Source organism: Ambystoma mexicanum, chromosome 5p (genome assembly GCF_040938575.1).
Source record: "Ambystoma mexicanum isolate Mex_15411 chromosome 5p, UKY_AmexF1_1, whole genome shotgun sequence".
In the NCBI taxonomy this organism is placed as follows: Eukaryota; Metazoa; Chordata; class Amphibia; order Caudata; family Ambystomatidae; genus Ambystoma; species Ambystoma mexicanum.
This window is the reverse complement of record NC_090930.1, coordinates 581,054,052-581,079,664: the sequence shown is the minus strand read 5'-3', so window position 1 is coordinate 581,079,664 and position 25,613 is coordinate 581,054,052.

Below are 25,613 nucleotides of genomic sequence, written 5' to 3'. Positions count from 1 at the left end.
GTCATCAAAACAGTTTCCATGGTCTTAAAACCCATAAACAGGCCAAGCTGAGGGTACATTTTGCACCTAAACCCAACCAACAAACTGTAGGTGCAAAAAAAAAAGTACACATTTCGGTATGACAGGATCCCAAACTCAGGACTTTTTTCCTAAATTGCATTACATCTGTTCTGGACCTGGTCCATTCACACTGCAAGTTTGCTTCCCTTTAGATCATTTGTGGGCCATTAAAGGAACTGTGTATGTGAAGGCCAAGCATATACCCGGAATATACTAAATGCACTATGTGCATCAACTCCCCTTATGAGATTCAAGAACTATGCAAAATCTCCTGGTCTGTGCAAAACCTTGCTATGAAAATGATGTATTAGTTTGAGTTATTCATTGTTATGTTATCTGACATTATTTTGAATGTCTGCGAATGACAAGAAAAATCGATTTCTCTTTTCATCCAACGACTGAAGAGCAATGCTTAAAATATTTATCAACAACATGTAGCAATGCTTTTTAGCATCTCCAGTTAAATCAAACCAGTCAAATTACGGATATTTGACTGAATTTGTGTTGGGTCTTCTTGCAAACCATTTGGGAAGGATCTGATAGTTAAAATAGAACCCTTGAAGCTATATTGGAGACTTTCAGGTACAATATGTCTCTGCACTGTCCTCAGCAGCACACAGCACGGAATCCCTCCATACTCTAGTTCCCCCTCTAGATGGCAAAAGTACCCAGGAATATGTTTTCATGCAGTGGCGTGCCTCGGTTTCTGACAACATCTATGTTTTGAACTGCTTTCCAAGCAAATAACAGAAGGCTGGCTTATTTTTGGTTAAGCAGCTGCCAGTAACCGACTGTTGTTGTTCATAGTGCAAAACAGTGAACGATATGGTGGGTGGGTCAGAGCAGATGGAGCGCCAACACTCAGTGATAGAGCAGAGGCCAGCCATAAGCGAGTGATCAGAGAATCGTCTTCAGTGAAAGATTAGAGCTCAGTCCTCACTAATGGATCAGAGACAAGTCCTTCACGGTAATGTGTGAGACACTAGTCCTCCTCAGTAATGGATCTGAGAACTGTCTACAGTAATGGACCACAGAGGAGAGTACTCACAGCAGTCTTATATTAAGTGTGTGGTTACGGTTAACGGTTTAAGACGGAAGGAGGGAGTAATAACATCGCATGTGCACCACAATAGTTTCATTGGAATGTGTAAAGAAACTAGATGCCCTCCCCACAGTCTCTGAAGTTAGCCGATCTGCGAACATTTGAAGGGTTAACCCACCCACACCAAACTGTAGTCTCTGTGCACTCCTGATCAGCATATATGGAAAATGGAAACAAGACAGGATGACATGACCCTCGCGACTCGTCGTGACTCCTGCCCTTCAGTCAGCTAATACTAGTAATGCATCAACAATTAGCAAATAATCATGTAATGAAATAGCCACATTATTGTTTGCTAATTGTCAGCACACTACCTTCTGAGGGGTTTGTTTTTCTGGGTTTGTCAGTACATTGCACATTTTGAAAGCCATTTTTCAAAAGGTTTTGCGCAGGGAAATTTTCCCCACGCCCCCCTTGATGTCGATTGGGCTCGTTTGCTGTGCTCGCTTACAAATTTGTCCTGCTAAATTTCCACCCCACCACCTTTCAAAGTCACTAGCCGCCTCTGGTAGTAGTTTAGAAACCACTCATTTACACTGTTCTGCCTCAGAGCAGTGGTTAGTTCATCACAAAGGCAAATCCTCTTTTCTCAGCGCATTGTCATTTGAAAAGTGCTGTTCGACATGATAAATGAAAACACATGAACAGAAAACAAACTTGAAGAACAGAAAGGTGATAGAAATGCTTAGTGCAGTCTGCATGTGCTTGATCAAATCTTATTTGTGTACGACTCCCCGAAATGGCTGTGAATATGTCGACACTGTCACTTACCCTAGAAACATAAGGTCAATTTTTCATTAATCTTGAGATATCTTGTAGCAGACACTACCTGACTGGGTCGATATGATTTCTGGTAGAGTGTGCTAAATTTACCAAAATGAGAGCGCCTAGCACGGGCCACAAGTCTCTCGAAATTATACGATATTCGTATAACTAGTACAATAAATTACTGCATGCAATATCAAAACAGTTTTGTCTTTCAAAGAAACAAAATAGATGAGTCTGATACTCTTGTAAATGTCTGCATTGTATTACTTTCAAAGCACCCTAGAGCAGTATTTCTCATGTCAATGTTTTGTTATTTTATCACGAAATCTCTTTGCAATTAACGTGATTGTAGTAGAAATTGCTCTTTGGAAGAACACATTACTAATATCCCAGGTTAGTCATCTGCTTTAAATTTTATTAGTAACCCAGCGAGAGACAATCTGAATGCAACAAGCATTCTGATTGGCTCTCGCCAAGTCCCTACCCGGCCGGGAATCCCTCCGTCGGGATTCCACGGCCTTTGTCCCCGGTGGGGGGCGAGGCAACCCCTCAGCCAATGAGGAGGCTCGAAGCGGGGCCATCCCCGCTCCGAGCGTCCCCGCGGCTGAGAGGCTGCCTTTGCCCCCCGCTGGGGACTCGGGTACGTTTTTTTTTTTTTTTCGTCCCACTCCAGTCCTCCCAACCCCACTTACCTTCTTTTTAATCCTTTTTCAGGAGCAGACGAGCTGGGAACACTTGTGTGTGTGAATCGGTAATGCCCACGAAGCTTGGGTTCTATTAGTTAAATGGGCACCAGTTAAAAGGGTCACTCATTATGAACACTCTCTTAAAGCCTCTTCTAAAAATTAGCAGCTTTGTTGCTTTATTTTGATTTTGATGACATGTCCTGTCTCTAAAACAAAGTAGACCCATCTTTTCCTATTCATGCCTCAGTAAGTGTGACCGACCTGTCAAAACGTCATCTGAGAAAATAAGCCACAGTTAAAAAAATAAAACGTGTTTGGCCATATGTATAAATGCTCTTAAACATAAATGTTGCTTAACGCACTTAGCATTACCCAGTGCTCTACGAATACGGAAAATGATGCCATTATCAAAATCATTTTCTCCCTAACATGGATTACTATTTTATATGGACGGAAACGTGTGGACATTTGCTTGATAAATATTCTGCTCATAGATATAGGAAACCAGAGGCTATTAATATACATACACTGCAGTGATAAAGCATCGAGATGTTCACACTTTTGGAAATTCATCAATCCTGTTATGAATGTTCTTCTGTAATTACTGATTCAGGTATTTCTCTTTCATTGTATGGAGAACAAAACAAATGGAAGAACAAATCTATATTATCGGTATATGAATAGTACCTCTCACAACACAAAGCTGCAGCAGAGTCATATAGTGTTTTACTCAGCGAATTCATTTATCATCTAAAACATGATCTAATTCTTTTTGTACATAAAATGCGGGTTGAATTTGTGCAGAACAACGTACATCTGTCAGCCTGCATAGACATGTATTGCTTACAGCCCAATTTGCATATCTCTACATGCAATGGTGTACTTTTAACAATATGATTCTATTGTGGCCACTTCCAGCATATAGATGAGTAGTGAGACTTTGTAAGTGCTTTCTGTTGGATCTAAAGAAAACTGCGTGTTTAATACAATTTTACAATGTAATACTTTTTATACAAACATGTTTATTTCGGAAAGATAAACATCCCATGATAACAATACAACATAATTTCATTAACAAAACAATATGCGTAGTAAAACTCACACATTGCTATGTCAATTTGAAAATAACATAATACACTCTTCAGAAATTCATATAAAATTCATACAAGTGATAAACCAGTTAATTATTACATAAAACATAAGATCTTAATTAAAAACCAGCATACAACATATCCTAAAATGTACTAGCCCAGAAAGACCCTCACAACCATCTTTATTCATAGAGATTACAGCACAGTATAGCATTAGCGCTAAATATAATCACCTTAATGAGAATTCAGGTTACTTGTTCTTGCTAGTGCTTGTATTCTTTCCTGGCCATCGAGACAATACTGAGTTTACCAGGAGGCAATACAATCCTTCAGAATTTCAAGAGCTTCACAATCATGCTGGAGTTTTTTCTACAACTGGGCTTTCAGATGAGAAGCTGCCGAGGATGTCAAAATAATTAGTTGAACCAAATGAGGGTCCATATTCAGCTTTATCAGCTGATTTTGACATAAAACAGCCGGGGTATTTATTAACGTACTCCTATGTTCAAAAATGTGTGTAATAAAAAATTGTGTTAGGACCACTGCCATATCAACTGCCAAGTAGGCCATACCCAATTTAAGATGGACACCATAGTTAGAGGCTGATGATTGTGGGACCCCTAAATTGATTTTAAAAACTTATTCTCTATGACTTGGATCTTGTGCGTTTTCCCAAATCCCCACAATACTGCAGCATATTGGCCACTGTGCCCACTTTACAACAATACATGGGGCCTCAGCACAAGTTTGGTCTTAACCCTTAAATGCAGCAGTAATGCTATTACCACGGCATTTAAGGGTTGGCCTTTTCATGAGTTGGGCGTTAAATGGGAGTTTTATCTCCAGATTTTTGCTGGAGGTAAACATCTACATTTAACACCAGTTTTGGGCACTATTAGCGCAGCACTAATTGTGCCAGTGCTTAATAACACCATGAAACACCCATTGGGTCCGCTGGACCCAATGGGGAATGTGGCTTAACCGCCCAACAGCTACTCGTGATCTGGCGCTAATAGCGCTGGACCGAGTAGCAGTAACGCTAATAGCGTTGGGCGGTATCCCAGTGAAAGTAGCGCTGGGATACACCCCAACTCATGATGAGGTCTAGTACCGTCTTGATCAGTAAATGGTTATGTCTGTGCTGATTGTCCATGAATTAATCATTACCAAAAGGAACGAGGGAGAAAAAAACTAAAGTTATTTGTTCGGAAAATTACTTTAGGTTTTTCATCCCTCGGTCATTTCAGACAACCATCTCCCATTCACCACCTTACTTACCCTTAGATGGCACACTTTGCTGTGTGCTGCCTACTCGCTGTGTCCCTGTGACGCCGGTTCCCTTCACTTCCGTGATCGGAAACAGACGCCACAGGGTACCCTTTTCTTTGGTCAACTTTATTTTTGAGAAGCAGGGGTCACCCCCAAAGCAAAGCACAACACCTACTCCCCTTGACCGCTGTAATGGCACTGAATGGAAGACTTCATCGAAATTTTCGGCCTCGTGAAATTTTCGTGCCGCTGAAATTCAATCAAATCTCCCATTTGTTTTGTTTTTTTGATTGAATATACAGATAATGTCTTTGCTTCTGTTGGCACCCATGGAAGTTAGCATCATATGGAATCAAGGAAAACATCCTTCAGGACCTTACAAGATGAATGAAATAGCATTTCCCATTAAACCATACTGATCAAGTGCTTCACACCTCCAAACCAAACCACATTTCTGCATTTGTCCCCCTGTTTCACAGGTTAGAAAACCACCCTGAGTTGCTGTCCTGACAGATCGTATGATGAAAGGTTTGATCTCGATGCACGGAGGTGCTTTATCCTGTTAGCCAGTCGTTAGACCTGCCCTTATCACATGCAACACACATCCCAACAACATGTTTTCATGAGGAGTGTTGGATTGGGGATGGGGAGGGTGGTGGGGAAGTTCTGGATTGGGGGCGGGAAGCAGGGGACGAGGAAACATGGCAGTGTCGGGTAGGCACACAGAGGGCTTGGGTTGCTCCGAACTTGCATCATTAGTCAGCCCAGGTTTGGAGCAAACTGATTGGCTCCCACACCCACCAAGTGTGCTCACGTGGATAATTATGTTTTGTAGATGAGTTCTTACCCAAAGAATGCTACTTGGTGGATTAGTAGAAAACTAGCAATATATACCATGCTATGTGAAGTATATGACTTGATTTATTTATTTCACTTTTTATGTAGCACCACACTTCATGATTGAACTTTTTTAAAAGCCCTGGGAGTTGGGGGCCTGCTTACTGAAAGTGTAGCGTTCGGAATTTATTTATGATCATTGTTTGGAAGAGAGAGCAGTTGATTCAAGAAATGTAGGTTGAGAAATCAGGGCATATTCACAGCGGAGCGAGGCTACGTTACTGAATATGGGTTCAAAGTGAGAAAAAGAAGGAGAGCGAAGGAAGCGATACAGAGGTAACCAGGTGAACCCTTAGCCAACGCCCCAAGCAGACATATCTAGCATCTGACAATAAACCTCATGCCCAGAGACCCACACAACTCTCCACTGGAACCATTATTTGAGCATTGCTTCCGGAGTTACCTGTATGCTATTAAACAACCATCGTAGATGTATATGCTTGATACACAGTCTTTGGCTTTCCTGGGTCCATCTTTTATTTTACGTTTTCTCCCACATTCGCGCCTTCGTATTAGTACTTTGGTTTCTGCTTGAATACATGTTTCGTGTCACCATGTGCCCAGAACAACTCATTCAAACCCCCAGATAATACCCAGATAATGTGTGTACTCACATCAGATTGTGCAAATATGAAATCCATGGATGTTCAGTTTGCAGTCAAAAAGCATATCAGGATATTCCCCATGACTGGTGCAGGATCTGCCAATCCGTGAATTCACAGAGCGAGATAGGGTCTAAGAGAATTGGCACACTGATAGAAGGGAGGATTCTATGTTTCTATGCCCTATGCTCTTTACATTTTCAGCAGACATTGGATAATTTCTGTTTACGTTCTCCCACACAATTTTGTAAATGCTGGTTACTGTCCACAGTTAGTTAGAGAATTCACCATCCTCGCCCCCCTTTCTGCATTCTTGCATGGCAAGTTATTATTTTTTTAAACTTTTTTATATTTGTAATGCTGCTTTTTATTTCATGGTGATGTGGCAATCAACACTACAGTTGAATTTGATATGTGGGTGACAGTGACCTATGATTTTGATATAACAATACATAAGAATGTCCTACTATGCTGATAACAGTTACACTCACACCTTCCATTCCCTTTCAGGATGTGGCTGCATTGGTTCTATGTGAAACTGTCCCCTCCGAAAAAGTCCCGGGGATACTTTATCACTTTGTTTCAAGAATACTTGTTGTCTGTTATTCACACCACTGTCTCCTTGTGTCTTCAGTCCTCTGTGTCAGTGCGGCCCCTGTATTATTTTATTGTGGACAGAATGGACATCCCGGCATCTGACACTGTCTCGTCTATTCATAGCAACTCTACAGTGAGCAGAATTCTGCCTACACTGTTCTAGTGTTTCTGCATCACCACTAGCCCAGATGACAGGATGGCCTCCTGCTTCACTTTTGAGGGGAGCATCCTATTTTGGGATACACCACATGTCACTGCAGATACAAGAACACGGTTGGAATCCTAGGTGGGCTTGGACATTCTGTTAGATTATCAGCCACTGAAAATGCCACTGTAGTGGAGGACTGAAGCAGCCTGTCTTGAATATGATTTTAGCTTATGCAGGTAGCCATTGGAAAGATTTTCTAAGTGCTGAGAAGTGGTTTTATGGGGCTGGTATAAATCTGAGAAACTTGGAGTTGATGAAGAATATTGTCTGGAAGTCATTATAGAGAGTGTTGCAATAGTCCAGACACGAATTGCAATAGGCTCCTACAACATCAGGCCTGTCCTTAGGTGGTATCAGAGAGGCGATCAACTGAGTTTGGCCAAATAGAAAAACATTCCCTTGATAGTGTTCAGGATTTTGGATCTAAGTGCAGGGTTCTATCACATTCCTGTTAGTATTTATTGACTGAAAACGCGAGCAGGAAATATGGAAGGACAGGGATGGGTATGGTAATGGTGGCCATAGTATCACCAAATCGCATCAATACTGTGTTTACTGCATTGAACTGCAGACAACTGTCCTGCATCCTACCACTCACAACAACCAAGCAATTGCCTAGGACGGTAAAGTGATCTCTTCTGATATCCATAATAACTTAGATTTGTGTATTATCCACTTCCAGACTAACATTGATGCATTGAGACCACTGGTGATTTGGTACTGTGCACACTATTTCTAAAATTACATATCATATATGAGGATTTTTAGGATGTAGCATAGCTGTTTTCTCCCCATGTGGAAATATTTACCAAGGGCATCCCAACCCCGGAGAAGCAACGCCTTGACACTCTAACCATGTACCACACCTGTGTGTTTCCTTGTGTTATCCTATTATAATTCTCCATTTCCAATTTCAGTCATGTAGCTGAGTTTCATATTTCTTTTTAAGGGTGATTTGCTGTTTATTTCAGTACATAAGGGTGGCATTGATATACCATACTGGGTGGTTTTTCATGCTATGCACGCTGTATCATGTCATATCCCACCTGTTTGCTTTGGTTGCTTGGATGTTTGAATTTGGTTTAGCATGAGTGAAGTAGACAGAGAATTAATTGTGTGGTTTGATTGTGTGATTGTAGGTTACAGAGATGTGCATTCGTATGCACAATTAAATATTCATGGGTGATTATTTGCACAATTTAGATGAAATGTGTTCAGAAAAAGATGAGATTTTATGTATAAACAAACTTATGAATAAATAATTTGCAACACAAATTGGAACTTGATCACATCCGTGTAATTGTTCCTGAATATAAAATTAGTGTCAAATGACATGAGGGTGTGTCATTGTGTATCAGATTCCACATGAGCCATCCTAATTATTCTTGTTGGAAAATATCATAATCTTGGTCTTTTTCATATTTAAATCGAATTAATTTGCATATCCATATTCTATTGGCTTATTCAATGAGCGTTGAAGACCAATTGTTTTCACATCACATATCAATAGGTAATCTGCTTAAACCACCCATAACAGACTCATGTGGCCTAAATTTGAATGAACACTTCTAGCCCACATTATGGTCTCGGTAATATCGGAGCATGTACCCTTGATTTACTCACGGTTCTATGTGTAGATATCCCTGCATAAATATCGCCATACAAGAATATTGATATATTATTTCAGCGATATTAAGCCATGGGACTTTCAGGGGACACCCCTGCTACCTCCCTAATATGTTTTAATGGAGCAGGGGACACCCATGCAATCCTCGGTCCCAATAACCCCATAAACTACCCCACGACCATATATAAGGTTGATGTTATTTTTGGTGATACTTTTACATGATACCTTCCTCAGTTAGTCAGGATTTTTTGGTAACAGGACACTGAGCATCAAACCATACCTGATCTGTAGTCTCTTGATATATAAAGGCTGAGGCTCAGATCAATACCCCATTTGTGAAGCTTTTTCCATAACAAATGTCTGTCACCATTACTAAAGGTTGAGAGAAAATAAGGTAAGCAACATATAAGGAGGACTGAGTGTGACCATGTTTGTTCCTTCAGCAAATGTATTAAAAGCCCATTAATGTCTGTCCCCAAGCCCCTGAGAAAACCATCCTGAAATTCGGTAAGTCTTCCATATTTAATCACCCAATTCTCTCTAAGTGGTTTAGTGCTCCCTCTAAAAGTCTTTGGGCCTCATTACGACCCAGGCGGTAAGGGGTTTACGGCAGCGTAAACAGCGCCGACCCTTACCGCCTGATTCTGAGGTCCCTTAGCGCCATGGAGGATTTAACACCTGCTTTTAGCAGGTGTTAAAATCCATGGCGCTAAGGGACCTTGTTGTTAATTACGCCACCGTAATTTACGGTGGCGTAATTAACGCCTTCCCCACTCCCATTATGCCCTATGGGGCAAAAATGGGAATGGGGAAGGGTAAATGGGGATTGGGGACTTACCGCCCCGCCAACCTCGGAATGGGGCGGTAAGTCCGCCAACCACCATGGCGTAAACGTAGTTTACGCCATGGTGGTAAAGGTACGACCCAGGCGGTAACTTACCGCCTGGGTCGTAATGAGGCCCTTTGATAACTACATCAATGAGTTCTATATGGTGATAGTTATTTGGATTGGTTTGACTACTTTGGAAGTAGTGAGTCACACTCTTTTATTCTGACAATGGTAAACAGTGGTACATTATCCATTGGCTTGCAAGTCAAGGAACACCACATAGCAACCCCAGGAATCCAACTTAACTAGCCTAACACAGCTTCCAGGCCTGGCATATATATATACCCTTTTGGTCACCTGACTGTAGAACATTCTAGAACCTATCCCCCTAGGCCGTCCAGCATGTTTCCCAAGGAGAATAACACTATAAATGAATCCAACTGTTTGTTGTTTCTATTCATGGATGAATATGATTCAGTTAAGGCTGTGAGTTAGCCTGCAAGTGCATGGAGATTACGGCTGGGAAAGTTCTTCCAGCTCTAACCAATCAGCCAGTGAGCGTCTATCCCCTGCCCCCCATGTCAGCTAACAGCAGCATTCAGCATCCCATTGTCTACACTGTTTGAGACCGGCTGGATCTGTTGTACATGTGTCTGTGTTCTTGCTCCAGTTATCCAGTGGATGGTTCACTGCTGTCCAAGGTTACCAAATGGTCATCATTTCATTCAGCCAAGAGGGAGAAAGGAGGACCTAACACATGTTCATTAAGTCAAGAAAACTAAAGACATACAGGTCATATCCTTTTTCAAATATTTAGACACTTTATAGCAGAATATTGTTTCATCGGGTCTGGACAAACACAGAGACCCCAAAAAATATTATTCAACTTCCCGGAAAACACAGTGGGGGATTCTGTGTAACCCTTAGGTAAACAGGCCCAGGTGTAATGGGTTCTGCTAGGTGAGAATGTGAAATGGTACTGGCAATCCACAAGTATGGGAACAAACAAGAAAGCTGAGCACCCTACAGTAGCATGGTCAAGGTATCAAGGTACTTCATCAGTGATAGCCCATATAAAGTGACATGTACAGATAATGGATCAAAATATGTGGCATCCCCTCAGGAAACAGTGTATCCTCATCATTATATGGTCAATGCACTGCTTTGTCATCCTAGAACTGGGAGGTGTTTTCACCCTATAGAATATTACTTCTACCAGCTATATTCACATTATATGTACACATTAACAATGTGCTAGCCCAGTCTCAGTGAGCTATATAATGGTTGCAATACATGTCATCATAATTATGCATGAGCACAACTGATGAATGGTAAACTGGTGATATTGATGGTAGTAGACCTTCTGTCATGTGTTTTTGTTGAAAACAAAGATTTTAGCAAACTGATGGCAAGTGCTTATGCACCCTGACAAATTCCCAGCCAGAATTCATTTGAATGCAAGGCTATTGCAGTGAGATAAACATTTGAAAATTCAGAATAAACCATGTTTAATTCACAACAAATATGTGCACAAATTGCCACATCATGGTTTACCTATCTATAAATGCACACTGTTTCATCTTCCGCTCTAGTGGTGACACTATTGAGCAAGAAAGGTCATCACAGCAGCAGCATGCTGTCCACAAACAAGGCAATGCAAGACTGTGATGGTGGGATCCGCATGAGCTAATGCATTTGAGATAACTTGAAGCTAGTGGTCATAGGGTGGTTCATTTTGCAGTAGTTTTCCTTGGGCAATATGGCAGCAGAAAAGAGTTCCAATGCCATTTCTACCAAAAGGTTGTGGTATCCAATGAATGTCAAGTTTGCACATTTTCTTCACTGCATGGTTACACATTTGTCAGTGATCACCCACCATTTCCACCTGCCATTCGGGCCAGAAAGGATTTGTGAGTGTTATAGGTGCACAACAAACTCACGTACCAACAGAAAATGTCTGCCAACATGCTGGGATTCCATATTGCAAATGCACAACCTTATGTGAGAAAGGTATCCACTGGATCTGGGTTGCTGCAAGGATCACATTCAAATCCTGTGCATTATCCATAAGGCTGTGTGGGGCCAAGGACCACACTATTTACAACTTGCTCTCACCAAATACTCTCCATCCAGATCTCTCCGATCTTCCGGCTCCAACTCTCTGCATGTCAAGCGATTATCTATGCAGCAAGCAGATGGCTGCTCCCTTTGCTCAGCTGGCTTCCTCCTCTGGAACAGCCTCCCCCTTCCTCTCCATCTTGAGCGGGATATCATTAAATTCTGCAAGCTCCTCAAGATGTTCCTCTTCTCCTCCTCCTTCCCCCTCTCCCTCCCGTGCTAAACCCCACAATCACTTAAATTGGTGGCCTGGGCCCGTATGTGTCCGTCTGGGTCCTGGCCTTCCATTCACTCAAATTCAGCTTCCACCCTCCCCCTGCACTTGCATTTGGGCACTGACTGGCCTGTGCTGTCACACAGGTCTGCACATATTGTATTGGCAGGTGGTCACACTTTACCAAGTGGACTCTGCCAGGCACTTACCTGTTGCCTTGCAACTGACTCTCTGGCACTTATCCCTCTGTGGAACCTCTAGAACTTACCCCCACTTACCTTGTCTAATATCTCTCTCTGCACTTGAATGTTCTGAATGTTCACAGGGCCTAGGAGGACCACCTCGGTCTTTGTTCATCATTGTTATTTTAGTTACCTTTTGTTCCCCTGTTCTTTCCTCTTTTTGTAAGTTATATCTCAGTGTCAGTTAGTGAGATAGTTCCATTTGTTCACTTTCTAGAAATTGACCTGCCCAAAAAGTCAACAGAAGTTGAAGAAATGGGCAAGTCAGACATTTTCACAGCTGGTGAGACTATTGAGGTCAATCATTTGTAATAATGACCCATGCATTCAAGAAGAGAAAGAAAATAGTGATTCCCTTGTGGCATCTTTTCCTGAAACCTACTGTAAAGTGAAAGTGATTGCATTCCAGACTGTGGAGAGTAGGATGACACTTTGAGAAGCCATCATTTTAAATGTGCAAGGTGGATTTGAGATGTGTTTTTTTTAAGAACATGTTCTTTCAGGGCAAAAGTATGAAGGGCAGGCAACAGCTAAGCATTTCACACATTGAGAATTAAGTGTGTCAACGGGTAGCCCCCCTCTTGCCAATAGCAACTCTTTCAGATCCAGGGGAACATCATTTAGGCTGTGTGAGAAACCTGAAGGTGTCTCCCTGACTAATCCCTGAGGGTCTGTCATTTCAGGTGGCCAGGACATGGCCATCGCTATTGGATCCAGTTCCTGTGGGTGGACAAGTGAGGATGAGGAAGGATCACCTGGATGGGGGATCCTCTGAGAGTGGAAGTGGGTCCATGTTAGGCAGAATCACATGCAGTACCCTTTGGGAACACCACACACAATTAAGATTACAAGTGTCAGTACAATTTCACCTTTGTTACAAGCCTGTACTACACAGTAATGTGGTAGCAGTGGCTGAGCAGCCAGACATATCTCAAGAGTAAAGTGAGCAGTACAAGAGATTATACAAAGGACAAGCAATCACAGTGATTCAAACAAACACTTACTCAAGGTTTCTTGGTAAAAAGAATATACATTTATTTACACAGTCAGTTTAAAAACATTCCACTAGCAAGAGCAGCTCAATATCACAATCTAATATACTACAATAAAGAACCAATCAATTTCTGAACAAGTTCAGCTCCCCTGAAGTGGGAGAAAAATGACACTACAGTTACTTTAAAAAGGGGTAAAAAGACAAGGTTATGAGACTCAAAAGCCCAAATACTTTCAGAGGTAGGGAAAATAGTTCCAGTTCACTACAACCAGCAATTCAATTCAATAGGCCAGGGCCAAAGTCAATGGTTCAGAGTCTTGGATAGGATAGCACAGTTCGGGTAGTTAAGTCTTTGCCACGATTTTCAGAAGTAGTTGGTCAGATGAAAAGTTAGATGTTGGTTTAGGGAAGGACAAGCCTTCAAAGTTGGGAAAGTTTCACAAACTTTCACTGCAGCAGAAAGGATTTCCTGACCGCAACCAACATCAAACGTTTCGTCTGACCGCGTTTGCACAGTACCTTTAAGATGAAGAAGAGCTGTAGCAGAGGCAGTTTTTCCTGGCAGTTCCTGCAGATCTCGCTGTTTCTGAGCTTCAGTTGTGGTGACAAGAAGGAGGACGTCAGGAGGTTCCAGCACTGCCCAGGAAGAGGCCACACACTCGGCAAAACCTCAGTTTAAGGTGTGAGTGCCTTAAAGACCACAAACTGGTGTCCTTCCCACTGGCTATCCAGTTTTCAATAGCACTCTGAAGAAAATTCCACCAGTATAGGGACGGTGTCCAGGTCACTTGCGAGTTGGTTGTTACCAAACTCAAGGGAACAAGTTAACCTAGCAGGGCCTGGCTGTCTCTCACACCGGACAGCCAGCTGGCCAATCACACCAGAGTGCATTCAGGTCTCCTAGGAGACTAAGCACAGGGAGTTTCAGGCACCTCCCTCACATCCTGTCCACCTGAGACACTCAGGCACCAAAGAAGGGCTTCAGCACTGAAGCCCGCCAAAGGCCAACGAACAAAGGGACCAAACCTTGTTTGGCGCGCAGAGTTAAACACAAGAAGGGCTTTTTCCAAAAGAAACAGCGAAAAAAAATCAACCAGAGTCTGTTTTTACAGATAGGTCTTTGGCGCCATATTGAGAAACATGGCTTACACGATTTTTAACTACCGGTGTTCGCGGTCAGGAAAAATCATGGTAGTTTGTTAAAAACCACTGCCAACAGCCATTTCAAGTAGAAAACATTTCAGTGTTACATGAGTGTTTAGACTCAGTGGATGCAAGGCAACCCCTCCAGCACTCTATAGGAAGATAGTGTGTGCTGGGTCTGTAAATTTAAAAAGACTAGTAAAGTCAATTTAACTTTACATGCTCTGGTAGACAGTAGTCAGTCCCAGCGAAGCTATTTAAACCTTCGGGAGTCTGAAAGACACCCCTGTGCCACTGCACTGAAGGTGCTGTGCGACACACAAGAAAAAAGATGATGCCTATGGAGTTGTTTTAAAACTCCATATCCAAAGAACACAAAAGTAAAACACACATCAAAATACATGTCTTGAGAATTCTCCCTAGCAGTCCACCGACAGGCGATACACGGTGTCCCCCTTCTTCCGACAACCACATAGGATACACAAGCACTTTACCACCCTTTTCCGACGTGAACACTTTCGCACATTACAAAGGACGATGGACTAACACTTCAGCTATTTACATGACATGTCCCAAAACCAGGGTTAGGCAAAGTCAGGCAATTGAACAAAACCACACACACCTGACAGCCCTTTCCCTTCCCCAAAGTGATAAAAGGAGGAGTACAAGAGCACAGTACGAGCAAGGCAGACTGCACATCCAGGAAGCTAACTCAGCATGGCAGTTCAAGAGGAGAAGAAAGATCGTGCATACTGAGAGGGTGACAAGGAGAGAAGTGACTTTGCCTTTCCTGACCAAGGCCCATGAGACCTCCGTAGAAGGAATTTTAAGACCGCAAACAATAGCCAGCATGTGTTGCTGCAGATGGCTACTGAACCCAAGACCCTCATCTGCTGATAACCAAGCTGGGGAGAGATGCTTGTCTCTGTGGAACCAACCCTAACTCTGAGGAGAAAGAAAGCCAAGTGATTCATCACAGCCGGCAAATCGAGAGGAGAGTCGATAAGAAACTGACCTGTGATGAATGAAAAGTAACAAACGGCTAATTGAACTTTGAAAACATAAAGAGCGATTGATGTGAAAGGGGGAAAGCAGCAACAGAGGAGTCCAGCACCATGAGGGTGCTCACTCAGGAAACTCTGGGGGTTTTCCCAATTATTTAAACTACCAAAACCAGAAGGCCTTCCGGAAGGCGAATGGTGGTACAGGGATCTTGTAAAAATCCTCTGTACAGTCAAAAGTCTTTGACTGACAGATGATTCTGAAGCTAAGAAAAGTGAATCCTGCATTGTGAAGAGTTGAATAAGAAAAGGTACAATTGACAGATTGGCAAATGTGAACCGAACGAGGGATGCTGACAAGGGGGGAAAAGTCTAAATCCAGAATTACAGTGGGCCTCATTATGTCTTTGGAGCTAGCCATGCTCTTAATAAGGGCATGGCTGCCTCCAAAACCCTGTCCGGGTCCGGGTTCCCTGAATGGGGAATTACCAGGCCATTCTGAGTTTGGAGGGCCCGGTAATTCCTCCCTCTGGGAACCCGGGCCCAGACCTTCCCCATTCCCATTTGAGTCTCCATAGGGCTCCATGGAAATGGGCGCGGGAGCTAACAACGGGCTGATTACGACCGGCCCGTTGTTAGCTCCCTGGTCCCCTCGCGGGACCCGGTAAGGACATCTGGTAAAACCAGGCATCCATATTGGGTCCCACGAGGGAACCTCGTAATATTGAGGAATGTGTTTAACGGGTGTGCCACCATTAGCGGCACCCGTTAACCCATTCGGCAATACTTATAATGAGGCCCATTGTGTTGACAGGAGTGAACCTAGTGGAGTGATGTCCACAGTGAAATGTTGAAAAAGACATTAAGAGTTGTGAAAGTCACAAGGAAAATTGTGTTGAAAGCCATAGTGAACCCGGTGGAAGGAGGCTGAAAATGAGAAGGTCTGAGCCCGGAAGAGGGCAACTCAGGAGTGGAAAAAGACATCACCCAATGTATATGTGAAAAAGGAACTCTTTATAGGTAACTTGAAAACATCAGACCCACAACGACAAGAGACTTTTTGATAGAAAATAGACTTAACCATCAAATTCTCTGATTGCTGAAAGCAGAACTGTTAGCTCATGCTGGGAAAGCTTGAGCGTGTGCTGTGCTCCAAAGTCCCACCTTGTCCCATGCAAAAAACTTGGGGAAGGGGAGACACCAAGTACTGCATCCTGACTTATTTGTGAACACTTCCTACATTCTTAAGAACATTATCCCACACTTCTTTTTGTAGTTAGCGTAAGGATTGGCAATAGGTTTTTCTTAGTATCAGCCCTTTTATTTGCACAACGCCACTACGACTGCCTTATTATTATTTGATGGCGGAAGCTTGCTCGTATCTTAGATTTATGTTTAGATTAGGCATTTTTCCAACCTACCTTTGCAGCTTAATAAACACCCTTGAACTGTGATCACTTGTGTCTGTCTTTACTTTTGCCACCATAGGTTCCTTGCCGTTGTGAAACACTGTAAATTGTGCATGTATCTGAACAATCTAGTGGCAGTGTGGACAAAGCTGTCAGCTCAGAAATTAAAATGACCGACCACTTTATTTGGACTTTATGTTGTCTGTGTTGTCCAACCGAAAGCATCCCTGAAATGCATTTGAAACGACAGGCATTTATCTGAATGTATGTCCTAAAAGATTTTGGCAAGATCACAGCAGCTTTTAAAGGTAGAGCAACAGTATCTTTAAATTAAGAATATCCACAAAATAAGGAATTAATAATGGTTGGATCAGTCAATTGCTTCTGTCCCAGGGGTGGGCAGGTGAGACAAGGCAATGGTGGGATATTGTGTTTTCTGTTGTTTCATGAACACTGTTAGGTTAAGTTCTGAACATTACATTATACTGTGGTGGTGATGGTGAAGGTGTATGACTTGATGAGGATTGAAGAGTGTTATAATGACAGAGTGTCAGTGCCATGCCTGCTCCATTATTTTCTATGATCAAAATTTAGCATATTGATGATGCACTACTTGTGCTCGTGCTACCTGCCTCCCATGTACTTCAGTACTGCCTCTTTGCCAGAGTGGATGTGACTGGTGAGCGCTGTTTTCATACCATCTGCCAACTCAGGGCACTGGCGTTCCTGTGGTTAAAGCAGCTCACTAACATGCATATACTTGCCGCTTACACAAGGGTTATGCTCTTTTTGCAGCACAGTACTTCTTTAGGTGTTGCCATAACCCCTACTGAAGTCAAATGGTTACCAAGCCACAATGAACACAGTTTAACATCTTGTTGGACAGTCAAGGACACTGATTGAAGCAGCTGCTGGCTCCACTAAGCCCTTTACACAGAAACAACAGACAACAATTACAAGGCTTACAGGAAGCCGCCATTCAAGCTATTTTCAAGCTGTCAACCATGTTGGAATGCACTATCAGCGACAACCATCAGCACCAAACAGCCATAGATAGGATATTTATCTTGTATGCTTTTCAAGCACAGACCTGGCAGTGCTGTCCAGGGATCTAGCACTGCTGGAAAGAGTAGGCATTCTCCTGTAGGTGCATTTAAGAGATTTTGTCTTATTGGGGCAAATTCAGGATTTGGCGGTATTTTTTTACCGTAAAAATATCGGTGGTAATTTTGGCGGTAAACTAGTCTTACATTTAGAGTGTGTTTGGTATCACTCTATTTTAGTGACCATTTAGTGATCATATTTTGTTAGCTTGTATTGGCAGCAATTTTATTGGTATCTTATTTTGCAGTATTTTCAGAATTAACTTATTCCTGTGGTATAGTGATGAGCATGGATTTTTTTTTTATACTATAACCCCATCATAAAATAAACCTTTCCTTTCTATTAGAATGCCTTCTAGTCACCTGTAGAGAGCCCTAGACTTAGAACGCTTCAGAGACCCAATGAGTTTATTCAAGGCGCCACCTATAATTTGTGGCTGATATTACTGGCTTATGTACATCCAGTAATCTATGTGCCGGACTAGGCACCCCTTCCCATCAGCATGCAAGGAAGGAATCACTCATCACATTGCACACAACTCTCTAATTTGTAGATGTCTATTACTGATTTTCTCTTGTTTGCTATTTTAGCTACAATGATAAATTGGTAAAGACACTACTGCACTGGTATAAACATCACTTTTGCGCTTCCTATATAAATGATTCACAGATGCATGAATGAAACCAAAGTCTCTTTTTTTTTATCTGCACTTTGTGTTACATGACATTTACAGACCATGAAATCTTACCATATGATATTTACAGCATCACCTGCAAGATAAAAGAACAAAACAGAACAAGCAGGTATTTTGCAAACATGAATTTATGCTATTACACTTTGAATATAAAGAGAGAAAAATAAACAAACAATTATTTCTAAGCTCTCTGCACTGCCAATGAATTCTAGCAGCACACGCGCCATTTACTTTTTTTTTCCCTCACTTGGCACAAAGCTTAACAAGGCCAGTAATCTGAAATCCCCGTAGTACCTCGCTGTCTTTTGCAGTCCCAGTCTCAGTGCGAAACTCCTCTGTACACGTGTGGGGAGCGCCAACTGATTAGATTCAAAGTCAGCGCTCAACCCTTTCAGATAGCACCGTCCGTCTGTCTCCTGAACCCAGCACGAACTGCCAACTCCCTCTTTTTCATTCATTAGCAAAACACTCATTCAGCCCCCTGTTGACGTGGCTTGTCTGCCTACAATCCCTACCAATCAGAGTAAAAAGAATGTGCCCTGTGCCAGCCTTCATTTTCAATACAATGAAGACTTAATTTCCAGAGTAACTGTTTCCTTTTGCTTCCTGCATCTTACATACTTCTGTCCTGCACAAGCTGAAGAAAAAGCTAGTGTGCATTTCCTCATGGAGAAAATTAATTTTAAGCAGTGCACCCAAAACATGGCTTGTACCTCATTGTGCATAGAAGACTGCACTATCATGTTAGAAATTAGCACTTTAGTAATGTTAGCAATATTAATCAGTTATGTATTCTTATGTAGTCTTCACATATGAAACATCCAATATAAATTGTGCACCTTGTTATTTTAACCTGGCAGCACACTAAGTTTTTTTTTTTATTTAATGTGTGCTCTGAATGCCTGCAGTTTCAAACTGGGCCTGCTTCTGTGCTACCTGCCTGGCATGTACTTCAGGACTGCCTCTTTGCCAGATTGGATGTGACTGGCGAGCACTGTTTTCATACCTTCTGCCATCTCAGGGCACTTGCGTTCTTTCAGGTATCTGTGGTTAAAGCAGCTCACTAACATGCATATACTTGCTGCTTACACGAGGGGTATGCTCTTTTTGCAGCACAGTACTTCTTTCGGTGTTGCCATAACCCCTACTGAAGTTGAATGGTTACCCAACCACAAGGAACACATTTCAACATCTTGTTGGACAGTCAAGGACACTGATTGAAGCAGCTGCCGGCTCCACTAAGCCCTTTACATAGAAACAACTGACACCAATTACAAGTCTTACAGGAAGCCAGCATTCAAGCTATTTTCAAGCTGTCAACCATGTCGGAATGCATTATCATTGACAACCATCAGCACCAAACAGCATAGATAAGATATTTCTCTTGTATGCTTTTCAAGCACAGACCTGGCAGTGCTGTCCAGGGATCTAGCACTGCTGGAAAGAGTAGGCATGCTCCCATAGGTGCAGCACACGTGAAGGCCTTCAGCAACTTAATTGCAGGGATGCAGCAAAGCGCAGACAAGTTCAGATTTGGCAGACAGGGCTGCCGGGAAGCTGTGATTGGCCTCCACCAATGATCGAATTGCAGCCTGCGAGGAAGATGGATGCCTAGATGGACGCCTAGACACGCAGCTCCGGCCCACCAACTGTATATCCTACCTGTAATGTGCCATTCTTAAAAATCTTTCCTGCTTTTTTCGCACTCCATGAGGACTTGTTGAGGCCTGCCTGTTTCTCCATTCGGAACATTGTTCTAGCTGCTGGTGCTAGTACCTCTGCATGACCTGGAACCCACTGCGGCCCCCCTCTCTGTGTTAATCCGCATCTCATGTGGAGACCTCTGGTGATGTCTGTGATGCAACCTGCAGGATTGAGCCTCCTCTGGCCTCTTTGCTCACATTCAGCACAACCTCATGGCTATTTAATAAATAATTCCCTATAAAGAAAAAAACACAAACATTCCGGTAACATCCTTCTTATCGTCCTGCCTTGAAACAACTTAAGGACAGATATGGTTTATATCATCCATGTTCTTTTAAAATGACATATGAAGAATGAATATCAATCTTTGATGATCCTACAGATCTTAAAACTTTCATCCGCTCTCTCAAGACTGAGACTATGAATACGTCGCTCCACTCTAACTCTGTTGCTTCAGTCTCCTTGCTCTTTGCCTCATATTTGAGAATACCTCACTCACTCAGCATGCTACTGTCTTTCTCTCAATAATGGTGGGATCCTACTTCTTTCTTCCTTTTTCTCCTAGCTTTAGCTTGACCCTCTTTGCTTTTCAATTCTTCAACCTTCTTCCATACCTTGTGCTATTACGTTTTATGTCTCCACTTTTTAGTCCGTAGAATCTGGTCAAGTTTTTCCTTCCACTCCCTTCTCTACTACCGTTCCAACCATTTGTATTCCCCAATGTTCTCATGGGTACGTTTTCCACATCACTATGTTTTTACGCATTGTGATCTACTTTCCTGATATGTTTAGAGTATTATATGAGAAAGCCCTTCTCTGGTATTTTTTATATTGTTTCTAGTTGCTTTTCCTTGCAGGTACAATGGTTTTTAAATGTGTAACTTGGAACATTAAGGGTTGTAACAGCCCTATCAAAAGGTATAAAACGTATTTCCAGTCTCAAAGAGCTGTATCCGTCAGTCTCCTGTATTCAAGAAACCCATCTCTCTTTTGCAGCAGCCATGAAACTAAAATCTCTCTCGTTCAAGGATGTTATAGCCAGTCCGGCAGTAGGTAAAAATAATGGGCTAGGCATATTAATCAGTAAAAAAGATCCTTAGCCAATATGTGGATACCAATGGGGGATGGGCCTGGGTCAAACTGCTTATGGGTTCTCACACTGTCAATATAATGAACATCTATGGTCCTACATTACCGGGCACAGAATTCTAGGACGGGAAATACAGGTGTATTTTCAAAAGTTCCAAGTCCCACAGAGCTTTTACCCATTGCCAGACAGAAGCAGGGCTTCTCGACACGTGGAGACTCGCCCATCCGGTGGACCTAGAATACATGTTCCATTGTGATCCCATAACACTCTCTCCCTCCTTGATTATATCTTGACAACTAAATCTCTCACTAGCACTATCCTTGACTCTACCATTTCAAATATCATCATTTCAGATTGTGTTCTTGTCATTACCACCTTTGATCTCTCTGATATTCTTTTCTGAAAATGAAGATGGAGATACCTCAGTGGTCATTAATTGGTATGCATTTAAATCTGCCCCAAGAGGACATATAATCTCATATTCTAGTATAAAAAAGAAGAAATACAAAAAGGACCTTGATGCCCTGTACCATAAACTCTCTATCCATGAGAAGCAATGTCTTCAAGAACTTTTATAGCAATCTATATACCCCAGAGACTAGTACCCAGGAAGCTAGTCTTAAATCTTTTTTGATAACATTACCAGATGCTCTTACCCCTCTTTAGAACTCAGTTGCTTGGGAGGAGACATCACCCTCCAGGAAATTACATTTGCCATACAACAGCTAGGTAAAAGCAAGACGTTGGGCCCAGATGGATTATCTACTGATTTTTTTCAATCAGTTATTTAACCCCTAACTTCAAGACTTAAGACTTAATACTCCTTCGTTTCCTGGGGATTCTCATCTGGATCTTTCTCTTGAGGCGCTACTCATTCTATTCCTTAAAGCTGAAAAATACCCTATTTTTATGTCACAAGTCCTGGCTAAAAAAAGGCATCAGCTTCATCCTACAAATTGTCCAAAGGAACACCCTTACTTCTTTGCAAGATCTCAGAAGCTCATCTCCCTGCCCATATCGGACTTTACTTTCTATAATAATTTAGTTAACACCTGTCTGGATGGACTTCAGACATATGCTAACAATATACTTAAGCCTGATGCCTCTAGACTACTGCTTCTAGCCATGGCTACTGATATTAAAGCCACCAAACTTTACAAATTGTTGATCACTGATAATTCTTCTACCATCAGGTGGCTGGATCAATTTCAATGGGATACTGTTTGTGGTCTTCATTTTGACGATGATATATGGACCCTACTCTTGGCTAGGGTCAGGTGTATCTCCATCTCTGCCAACATTACACAAAACCTTTTTTCTTCATGCACAAAACCTTTATAACCCCCTCGGATTGGTGAAATCGAGGAATGGATCAGATGGCAAATGTTGGTCATGTGGAGGCACCACTGGATCTTATAAACATATGTTCTTTGATTGCCCTTGTATATATAAGTTCTGGCAACAGGTATGTACATATGTAAAAGCTATTTATAAAAGTGATATCCCTCTTTCCTTCACCAATTTCTTCTTGGGGAGCATTGGCACTGGTGCGGCTAAACTACACTCCTCTTCAATCTTGTGTGATCTGTTCGTTGCCATCGCTATCAAACATATCACTGCCAAATGGAAAAGCTTTTGAGATATTACTATTAAACAATGGTAGAAAAACATTTGCTATAAACACAGCATGTCTATATATACTGATTTGACACACAAGTACAACAGCAAATGGGCTTCTTTCATAAACTATCTGGACTATCATAACATGTCTACAAATGGTACATGATTTGCCTCTCCTTTTACACTTATTTCAACATGTTCATTCATGGAAAAAAAATACCATGTGCTTTTAATGCTGTGGATCCATGAATAAGCATCTTTAATGTGCCATCCTTCCCCACCCTCCTGTCCCTATTGTGTCTCGTCTGTCTCCAAGTTTGTCCCCCTTTGAGTCCAGTATTCATTCACTCTCTTCTCTTCCATCGATTATATTGCATTGAGCGTTCATCTCAAACATTTACAGTATTGATACTTGCATTGAACTCTCCTGTTCCTATTAAATTAGCTATACATCTATTTCAGTTTGTTACTATTAAATTTGCTGTGTACATTGTCTGTATTTCGTTCCTTGAATTCACATTGTTGTAATCTTTATTGGCTTTTGCTCTAATGCTCTACTGTTATATGTAAATCTTGATGACTAAAAAACAAAAAGACAGTTGAAGCAGGGGATGCCTGTGTCACAGACAGTTCTTCACTCATAAGGCATTTATTCGTCTCTGCATCCTAATAACACAAAATATGGAACTATTTTCAGACATTAACAAGGAAATCTGAAGGGAGGACCATCCAAACAGCATACTCAACATCTTATAGCTTGGTCCAGGCTGTTAACTTCCCTGTAGCTTCTATTATCAGCTGATCAAAAGGCTGCAAATGTGAATTCTAGCGGCCCCGCTCGGATGACGCAATTTTCCGACTCTCATATTATCGCCGTCATTTCTAGTGGAATTATGTAGTGCATTATTTGACTTTTTTATCACTGAACAAAGATCATTCTACAATACATGCCTGAATGTTTCTGGCTTTAAGCCCTTTCTTATGGAGAATTATCTGTTTATTTGTTTTAAATGTATTTTAAAACCAGCAATAACTTAATGATATTTGTGCACAGGCATATAATTGCTAGTTATATTTTAGTCTTCTGGTGGCCCTGTGGGTTGAGAGACGGATTTGTGAACACCCACAAAGTTACCTGGGCATTCCCCACGGCATCCATTTTATTAATGCTGCTAAATTCTTTTCTATGCCCCATCATCCCTGGTTTTCAATCCAGCAGTGACACCTTTGTGTAGAAGCATTTACTTGCTAGCTGTCTGTCAGTCATCTGGTGGCACTGGGGGCGGGTGGTGCGGCTGGGTGGAGGACGGAATTCCACTAATTAATTTAGGAGTTCCTCATTTGGTTAACATGTTTTAACATGTTTTACTTTTTACACAAGCAAACTGTTTTGATGGCAATTTACTCATAGTGATTTCAATACAGTGATTTAGCTTCTAGCTTCTTTTGAGTATTTTATCAGTTTTTTAGTGAGTTATACACTATGCATGTTTAGTTTTATTCTCATTGGCCTTCCTTGTGATGTGCCAATCAAAAGAAATCTCTGCTTTGATTTAGTATCACCAGAGACGGAAAAGAAAGACCAATGATGTTGTTCTACATATTAAGCCAGCAAATGAGCATTTACATGCAACTGAGGCTACACTTAATGAAAATGGTCATGAGGCAAACACTAATCTGTCCAAATCCGGGGGAGCTAAAGTCCAACCATTTGGTTTAGTGACTAATAAGAGGAAACCAAGTAAATTGCCTTTTTCAAGGAAGACTTGTAATCCCCCACTAGGCAAGATGGTATAACAAACCCCAAAAACCTCTTCCAATATCAAATATCAACAGGTTTACAACAGGAAGGAGGCCGTAGTTGTGCTATGCTAGCTGAAATGTACATTATACACAATCTAGAAAAGCCAAGTGCCTCATTCAGTGAATTAATTGTTGTTGCGGAGGATATCACGAATAGGTTCGCCTTTCTAGCAAACCTGGAAGGTACCTCTATCAGTGCCGTTCAGGTGCCCACAACTCAAGCATTGACACTTTAAATCAGGTTGTCAAAGACCTTTCCACTTCTCAAGAACAGCCGGTCCTTTTGGACATCAGCATAATCAGTGTTGAAAGGAGTGATAGATATTCAACGTATGTTGGAGCATGCATGTTTGGAACCATGTTTATTAGGTGATTCCACCTTGGCTGCTTCTAGTGTAGGTGATAAACTGGTTGTGATCATTGAGGATTCAATACTCAATGAGACCCTACTAAGCCCTTACTAAATGTGAAACATGCCAGATCCATGAACATAAACACAAATAAGAATGCAGCAGCACAAATAAGCACTATTCCTTTAATAGCACTTCTGAAAGTTATTAATGATTATTCTGCCAAGCCCACTAGGACTACCAAGCCAGATCAAAAGATTAAATTAGTGCCTTTAAATGCCAATTGTATGCCAGAAATGTCCTCACCAAATTCGTATGTAATGGTAATGTTCCAAAATTAGTAAGAAAGAAAAAGGAACACATATATTCATTGATAAAAAGATTTCTCACT